We start from the raw sequence: 8,387 nt of genomic DNA on the forward strand, positions 1-8,387 counted from the left end.
AAGAGGGAGGAGATTGTGAGAAAGGGAGGTTGTAAGAATCTTGAAAGAAAGTGAGAATGAGAGACTTAATGAATTAATGTGTGGATGAATTTGGTGAATGTGTGAGAGAATTAATGTGTGGATGAATTTGGTGAATGTGTGAGAATGAATAATTGTGTGAAGGAATTGTGTAAATGACAGATTGAATGAGTGACTGTATAAGTGTTTTGTGTGTATGATAAATGTATAAGTGATTTGGGGAAAGGCAAAGATGGCACAAGCAGGGTGTTTGAACTTTGGGACCAAGATTATTTCTTTATTAATTCATGTCAACAATTTTTTAGTATTTAATAAAAGCTATGATTGAGAAACTTTTGTTTTTATTTCCTTTTATTTGCCAACCTCCCCCCCCCCCCCATAAGGCTTTTCTGGAGGCAGAGTGCCCCATGATATGCCTTTTAAGCCCCTATATGCCACTCTGCCTCCAGAAATGCCTTATATTAAAAGGCATATCATGGGACAGAGTGGCATATAGGGGTTATAAGGCATTTCTGGAGGCAGAGTGGCATATAGGGGGTTAAAAGGCATTTCTGGAGGCAGAGTGGCATATAGGGGGTTTAAAGGCATATCATGGGGCACTCTGGACACCCCCCCCCCGACTTAGCACTGCTTCTGACTCCCTGGGGTCTGGTGGGGGCAGCAGATGGAGGCTGTTCATGAAATGAAAGGGGCTGGCATGTACGCACCGAGTCGCCCAATGGCCGTGCCGCCCAATGGCCGTGCCTCAGCTCTTCGTCCCACCCTTTTTAAGACGTGGGACGGAGTGCTGAGGAACGGCCATTGGGAGGTGCGTGCAAGCCAGCCCCTTTAATTTCATTAGGCGCTGGCTGCTGGAGGAGGCGGCTTTCAATCCCGCTCGCAGCCGCTCAGCGGCTGTTTTGAATGTCGACCTGCCGGCCCACCGGGAAATTTCTCGGTATCCTGGTGGACCAGTTCGGCCCTGTCAGTGATTCAGGCAGGGTATCGGTTTCGGCATCGGAGCAACTGCTGTGTATCGGCACCGATACCAGTATCGGTGCATCCCTAATTTGATCTATACCTGAACTACAGGGAACTACAGGGAGGAAGGAAAAGAGAGGTGTGAATGAGGGGACAAAAGAACTCTGGGGAAGAGTACGGGAGAGAGGACCTTTCAAAGTCACAGTAGAGTCAGAAGGAGGGAAGACTGCACTAACTCTCACAGTCTTCCCCTAATCCACAGTCAGTGTGGAAAATATTTTTTTTGGGTGTGGGAGCTGAGGGAGTGATTGCATGCTAGGGAGCGTGGAGGGGGTCCAAAGGAAATAATTGCCTAGGGTCCAATTTTTTCAATATATAAAGGGAAAATGTTTTTGTTACAAAGATTGTTAGCTGTCTTTTTTTTCCTATATTTAATGTATTTAAGGTACATTATTGTTACCAATGCTTTCAGTTATATATTATTGTGCTTGTTTGCACTTGCACATACATAATCTCTAATTAAAACTAGATTTGTTCTCTTTTTTGTCAAGGGGGGCGCCAGAGAAGTAGTCCGCACAGGGTGCCTGATCACCTAAGGCCAGCCCTGACTGTAGTGGCATATATGGGGGTTAAAAGGCATATCATGGGACAGAGTGGCATATAGGGGTTATAAGGCATTTCTGGAGGCAGAGTGGCATATAGGGGGTTAAAAGGCATTTCTGGAGGCAGAGTGGCATATAGGGGGTTTAAAGGCATATCATGGGGCACTCTGCCTCCAGAAAAGCCTTATGGCCGTCATATAACACTCCCCCCCGACTTACCATTGCTTCTGACTCCCTGGGGTCTGGTGGGGGCAGCAGATGGAGGCTGTTCATGAATTGAAAGGGGCCGGCGTGTACGCACCGAGCCGCCCAATGGCCGTGCCTCAGCTCTTCGTCCCACCCTTTTAAAGACGTGGGACGAAGTGCTGAGGAACAGCCATTGGGAGGTGCGTGCAAGCCAGCCCCTTTAATTTCATTAGGCGCTGGCGGCTGGAGGAGGCGCTTTCAATCCCGCTCGCAGCCGCTCAGCGGCTGTTTTGAATGTCGACCTGCCGGCCCACCGGGAAATTTCTTGGTATCCTGGTGGACCAGTTCGGCACTGTCAGTGATTCAGGCAGGGTATCGGTTTCAGCATCGGAGCAACTGCTGTGTATCGGCACCGATATGTTTTTGTTACAAAGATTGTTAGCTGTCTTTTTTTTCCTTTATTTAATGTATTTAAGGTACATTATTGTTACCAATGTTTTCAGTTATATATTATTGTGCTTGTTTGCATTTACACATACATAATCTCTAATTAAAACCAGATTTGTTCTCTTTTTTGTCGAGGGGGGCGCCAGAGAAGTAGTCCGCACAGGGCGCCTGATCACCGAAGGCCAGCCCTGACTGTAGTGGCATATATGGGGGTTAAAGGCATATCTGGGAGGCAGAGTGGCATATAGGGGGTATAAGGCAAATCTGGGGGCAGATGTGCATAACTGAGGGGAAGGTTGGCAAATAAAAAAACCATTTTTCTCAATCATAGTTTTTATTATTTAAGAAAAAATAGTGTACATGTTAATTAATATTTACTAGTAAAACTTTTCCTTATAGGGTAGTCTTATATTCAGGCTTTTTCTTTTTTCCCTAAATTAATTAATATTCACATTTTGGGGGGTTGTCTTATAATCAGGGCCGCCTTATAATCGAGCAAATACTGTATATTGTTTGCCCAGGGCCCACCAGAGCCTTGAACCGGCCCGCTGCGTAAATTGTTACAATACAGTTACACTTTACCTATCTCACACACACACCCCCTCTATAATATCTTACAATATGGGAAATTTAAAGATCTAGTGCCCCAAATATCAGCCCAGTAGTAAGAAACTGCCATTTTTTAACATTCTACATGGGGTTAAACAAAACTCCCCCATTGGATCAATACAGTTACACTCAGGGCCGGCCTTAGGGGTGTGCGACCTGTGCGACTGCACAGGGCGCCATGGTAGCAGGGGCGCCTGCCCGGGACTTAACTTAAAACATCGGGGTTTTTTTTGTTTGCTTTTTTTTAAAACTTTATTAAACATCATTCATGTTAAATAAAGTTTAAAAAACAAAAAACGATGCTTTAATCTAAGTCCCGGCCAGGGGCGCCGAGCGGTTGCTCGTGAAGTTTTCAGCAACCACTCAGCGCCCCTCACTCTCCGTGACTCCGTCGCGGTGCCGGCATCTCATGTTGAGCGCCGGACTATTCCGGCGCTCAACATGAAATGCCGGCACCGCGGCAGAGCGAGAAGACGGATGCCTCCCGCTCTCACCGCAGGACTCCGGCAACAAGGTAAGTGGGGGGGTGTAGTTTGAAGGGACAGAAGGGGGGGTGTAGTTTGAAGGGGCATGGGGGGGTGTAGTTTGAAGGGGCAGAGGGGGGGTGAAGTTTGAAGGGGCAGGGGGGGGTGTAGTTTGAAGGGGCAGAGGGGAGGTGTAGTTTGAAGGGGCAGAGGGGGGGTAGTTTGAAGGGGCAGAGGGGAGGGGTAGTTTGAAGGGGCAGAGGGGAGGGGTAGTTTGAAGGGGCAGGGGGGGTAGTTTGAAGGGGCAGGGGGGGTAGTTTGAAGGGGCAGAGGGGGGGTAGTTTGAAGGGGCAGAGGGGGGGGGGCGCCAGAGGAGTAGTCCGCACAGGGCGCCACAACGCCTAAGGCCGGCTCTGGTTACACTGCACATATCTCTCACACACACCCTCTGTTAGATCTTAGAATATGGTGTATTTTTACTGTGGAAATTTAAAGATATAGCAGCCCAAATCAGCCGCTGGAGCTAAACAAATTTTCCCCATTGAACCAATATAGTTACACGGCACATATCTCACATACATCCACCTCTTATTTTAGAGGGAGTTGTATGTGAGATATGTGCAGTCCAATGAAGGAGTTTTTTATAAACCTATGTAGAATGTTGAAAAATAACATTTGCTAACTACTGAGATGATATTTGTGCTACTATATCTTTAAATGACCATAGTAAAATCACACCATATTATACGATATAATAGAGGGGGTGTGTGTGAGAAATGTGCAGTGTAACTGTATTGGTCCAATGGGGGAATTTTTTTAACCCTATGTGGAATGTTGAAAAATGCCAGTTGCTAACTACCGGGCTGATATTTGGCCCGCTATAGCTTTAAACTTCCACAGTGAAATCTTTCCATTTTGTAAAATATCATAAAGGGGGTATATGTAGCACTACTGTACTTTTAATATATTGGTCCAATGTGGGAGTTTTGTAATGTATCCAGAAATGTTAGAAAACGTAATTTGTTAAAATGATATAATTTTGTAGGGATATATATATATGTGAGAACTCTGCCTAATCCATAATAATTGTATCATTACATCTTTATTATCACGTTTGCAGTTTTTATTATCACGTTTGCTAATCTGAAACTAAAAGCGTCTGATGACTTGACCACTGATATGAAACTGTCTGATAGCTTGACTTCAGTCGTGTTTAGCTGTAATTTTCTCCTTATCCATTTAGTGTACCCACACAAGTTATTTATTGGGGGTTTTTTTCTAAACAAGAAGGGCTTTCTTCAGATTCTAATGTTTTTATCTTTATTTTGCAAGTTATACAACAATTAGTACAAGTAGTGTTTTGCTATTTAAAATTTAGCTATTTTCCAAATCTGACCATTTTGGCCCCATGTGCTATTTAAGAGGTCTTTGAAGCTGGCCAATGCATTTTACCCCAATCAAACCATGTATGTTTGAAAACTAGACAACCCAGTGTATTTCAGATGCTGGTATTTGTGGGAAATGAGACCGCCAAACATTAAATAGTCCAAACAACACCTCCGGAATCCGAATATGAAAAGGACTTTACTAGTAGCGTTAGAAAGGGGGGACAGCAGGGAGTAGAGATCTGGCCTAATGCGTTTCGAGCCTCATGGCTCTTTATTGATTCATCTTAATCTGGTTCGTATTAGGGCTGCAACTAACGATTATTTTAATAATCGATTAATCGGATTAAAAAAAACAATATGCAAATTTTTCATTTATTTAAAATTTAATGAACTGGATGTTAAAAAAACAACTTAAAATTTACAATAAAAAACAAAATTTTCAAAGTACAAGAACCCAAACACAATATTTATCAAACTAGTTTTAATACCTAAACCACTCACTTTGCCCCAGCACTCACTTTGCCCCTTCCCCCGGCACTTTGCACCCTGCACCCGGCACTTTGCACCCAGCACTTTGCACCCAGTCTCCCACTCTGCCCTGCACCCCCACTCATACCCTCCCCTGCACCCCCACTCACACTCTGCCCTGCACCCCCACTCACACCCTGCCCTGCACCCCCACTCCCACTCTGCCCTGCACCACACCCCCACTCTGCCCTGCACCCACAACCCCACTCTGCCCTGCACCCAGTCTCCCACTCTGCCATGCACCCAGTCTCCCACTCTGCCATGCACCCACACTCTGCCCTGCACCCACACTCACACTCTGCCATGCACCCCCACCCCCATCCAGCCCTGCACCCACACTCAGCCATGCACCCCCACCCCCACCCAGCCCTGCACCCAACTCACACTCTGCCATGCACCCCCACCCATCCCTGCACCCACACTCTGACCTGCACCCAGCCCTGCACCCACACTCTGACCTGCACCCCCACTCTGACCTACACCCAGCCCTGCACCCACACTCTGCCCTGCACCCACACTCACACTCTGCCCTGCACCCCCACCCCCACTCTGCCCTGCATCCCCACCTCCACTCTGCCCTGCATCCCCACTCACACCCAGCCCTGCACTCAGTCTCCCACTCTGACACTCGCACATAGACATTCACACATAGAGAATCACTTACCTCAGCTATGGACTCGTTCCACTTCCAACCTTCAAGAAGTTGAAAACTTTATTCGAACTGCAGACCAACATCCTTTTCTTATTTGAAGCGCGTCACGTAGCTCAAAGAAGGCGGAGACTGCAGTGCGCGTAGCAGAAGCGGGGAAACGCTCGCGGAGGAGGTAAAACGAGCCGAGTGCTCTGTGAAGAACCTATGTCTGATCTTCACTGTTATTATTATTATTATATTTATTTGTACCTTGTTTGAATGTGGCCGCAGCTCCAGCCTTCAAAGAGACGATCCCATAATCTGGCTGGGGCTCTTAATCAGCCAGCACAGCCCTGTCTGCCCAGACGGCACCCGCACTACAGGGGGGATAACACAGGTGGGGGAACCCATTGTATCCCTTAATCCCCTCACCTGATACATCCTCTGTATATCGATGGGATTTGTGAGGGGATGTGGCTGATGGGATTTGTCATGGGATGTGGCTGATCGGATTGGGGGTTGGGTTCGGTGCACAGTGAATGTAGATTGTATATAAGTTCTGTGTGTTTGTAATAAAGAGAGTTCTGTTTTTAACCTCAAAGCATGAAGTCCTGTCTCATGATTGAGGGAAGTGCTGGTCTGTGACTGCTTTCTTCGGACAGCCGCAGCGCGTCCGCTTACTGGGAGAGGGAAGGAGCTGACGGGCGGATGTGTCCAGTCTGGGGCACAGGACGATCCGTCACATGCTCCAACAATTAATCGATCACTCGATTAATCGATAACGGAAATCGTCGACAACGATTTCCGTTATCGATTATTATCGATATTATCGATTCGTTGTTTCAGCCCTAGTTCGTATTTTCCACCCCTGTCACCCCACCAAACCAGCTCCCTTGAAAGGAGGCTAGTGTAAGAACTTCTTCTTCTGCCTGCCCAATCCGCCGACACTTCTAGGTCCTCGACATCAGCAGCGACCGCCAGGATTCTCTGCCTCTGACACTGACAACATGGTTTCTCCCACAAACTGCACCCCTGTGTCACCAATATCGGCTGTACAGAATCACGGTTTCTCCAGGACCCATAAAGACTCTGAAAGGGACATGACCCTTATGCGTTTCAAGCCTCCATTTCGAATTCTGGGCGGGAGATTCTATTGAAGGACTATTTAAACCTGGTTCTAATGCTGTGTCAGTGCCTGTGGTAGAGCCTTGTGCATTTGACTGTGAATAATAAACTTATTGATCTTTTGGTTCTGTCTCCTGCGTTTAACCCGGCTTGTTAATTGGTTTTCTTGACCTCTCCTATCCCTGACCTCGGCTTTGTTTACGTGTTCCAGATTTGTTTAGGGCTGCAACAACTACCGTATTTCCCAATGTATAAGACGCACCTTTTTTCGAAAAATGTGTGATCTAAAAACTGGGTACATCTAATACAGTGGTAGTAGATTGCAGTTACTACGGTACTTCCCAGTACCTCCCTGCATTCACACTGCCAATTGGCCCCGCCCTTTTATGACTCACTGCCGATTGGCCCCGCCCCTTTCACCATTGCATCCACACGGTTCAGACAGCAACTCATCTAACAGTAAGTATAAAATTAATATTAGGGTTGCTGAAAGCTAGGGGAGGTGGGGGTTAATTTAGCAGCAGTTATGGTTAATGGGGTGTTTAGGGTTAATTTAAGGGCAGTTATAGTTGATGGGGTCTTTAGGGTTAATTTAGGGGTGGTTATGGTGAATGGGGTATTTAGGGTTAATTTGGGGGCAGTTATGGTGAATAGGGTGTTTAGGGTTAATTTAGGGGCAGTTGTGGTTGATGGGGTCTTTAGGGTTAATTTAGGGGCAGTTGTGGTTGATGGGGTCTTCAGGGTTAATTTAGGGGCAGTTGTGGTTGATGGGGTCTTCAGGATTAGTTTATGGGCAGTTATGGTTAATGGGGTCTTCTCTTCAGGTTAATTTAATTAATTTAATAAGGTTAACTTAAGGTGCAGTTAGAGGTAAAGGGGGCAAACTGAGGAGAATCTAAATCCTGGGGACAGTGAAGATTAACCCTGTATTTATTTATAAAAGTATTGTGTCTGTGAACGAGTCTGGAAATCTATGAGTGCACTACGGCATATCAGGGGGGTATACGGCATACCTGGGGAGGACGAACTGAGATATCTGGGGGTATAAGGCATATAGCGTGTCACGGATCTGGCTAGTCCGACCGACTACCTCCGCTGATTTGTGCTCTCTTAGCCGGTGACAACACACTTTCCCCGGTTCCCCAGTCAATAGCCGAGACTCAGCAAGTGATGAGATGATATACTGCTGGGGGTAGCCACAGAAGCCTTTACAAACCCAGGGCTCATAGTCAATAGAGGCTGGCAGTCAGGCCTCTCCAGTGGCCCCAGTGATGGAGGGTTCTGTCACATAGGGTATATAAGGCATATGTGGGGAGGGCGGAGTGGCATGTCTGGGAGTCAGTGTAGCATATCTGGGGGTAAGTGGCATATCTGGTAGGCAGTGTTGCAAGCCTGGGCTCAAATTTGCATAAATGGGGCGCAGGTTGGG

This window comes from Sceloporus occidentalis, unplaced genomic scaffold, assembly GCF_023333645.1.
Source record: "Sceloporus occidentalis isolate IW3139 unplaced genomic scaffold, rSceOcc1.0.p SCAF_228, whole genome shotgun sequence".
Lineage (NCBI taxonomy): Eukaryota > Metazoa > Chordata > Lepidosauria > Squamata > Phrynosomatidae > Sceloporus > Sceloporus occidentalis.